This window comes from Calidris pugnax, unplaced genomic scaffold (genome assembly GCF_001431845.1).
Source record: "Calidris pugnax isolate Ruff unplaced genomic scaffold, ASM143184v1 scaffold14, whole genome shotgun sequence".
NCBI classification, from domain to species: Eukaryota; Metazoa; Chordata; class Aves; order Charadriiformes; family Scolopacidae; genus Calidris; species Calidris pugnax.
Genome location: NW_015090793.1, coordinates 2135732 through 2136431, shown reverse-complemented (window position 1 = coordinate 2136431; position 700 = coordinate 2135732). Strand labels below are relative to the sequence as shown.

At 63.0% G+C, this 700-nt stretch overlaps 1 protein-coding gene across 1 annotated transcript in view; it reads left to right on the top strand.

Moving 5' to 3' along the window:
• Window positions 1–700, top strand: part of CRMP1 (collapsin response mediator protein 1) — a 55238-nt gene that overhangs the window by 3604 nt on the left and 50934 nt on the right. The window lies entirely within an intron of this gene.

Here is a 700-nt window from a genome sequence, read left to right as displayed (position 1 = left end):
GGGAGGGGCAGCGCTCCCCGACCCCCCCCCAATTCCCCCCCCGGGAGCCGCGTCCCTATTTCATTGCAGCCGGAAAAAAAAAAGGTGCCGGGTTTGTTGCCTGGCTCCCCTTCCTCTGGGCGAGGAAACTTTGCCTCCATTACCCAGCTCTGCCGGGTCGCCCCCGCCCCGCCCCATCACCCCACCGGCCGCCGAATTATTCTTATTCCTCCCATCGCCGCCGAGATTTTTCCGCCGGGCTCTTCGGGGTGTGTTGCGTGCGCCCGGCGCTAGCGAGAGCCGACATGTCTTACCAGGGCAAGAAGAGCATCCCCCACATAACGGTAAGCGGATCCCGGCGGGGCTGCCCCGGCTCCTTTGTTAGCGGGGCGGGGGAGGCGGGAGATGCCCCGCGGATGGCGGATCCCGGCGGGGACACCGGGGGCCGCGGCTCCCCGGAGCTGGGCGGGTGCGGGCGCCGGTGCCCTCTCCTCCTCCTGCTGGAGCTCCGGGCTGGGAGGGGTTTCATTTTAATTTTTTATTCTATTTTACATTTTTAATTCTGTTTGTTTTTTTTTTAATTAATATTATTTTTTTTTAATTATTTTTTTTCCCCTATTCCTCGCCTTCCGCGCAGCCGGCGCTCCCAGCGCTGTGTGCTCTCTCGCCAGCCCGGGGCCGGCGGCGGTGGGTCGGGGAAGGGGAGGGCAGGGCCGGCGGG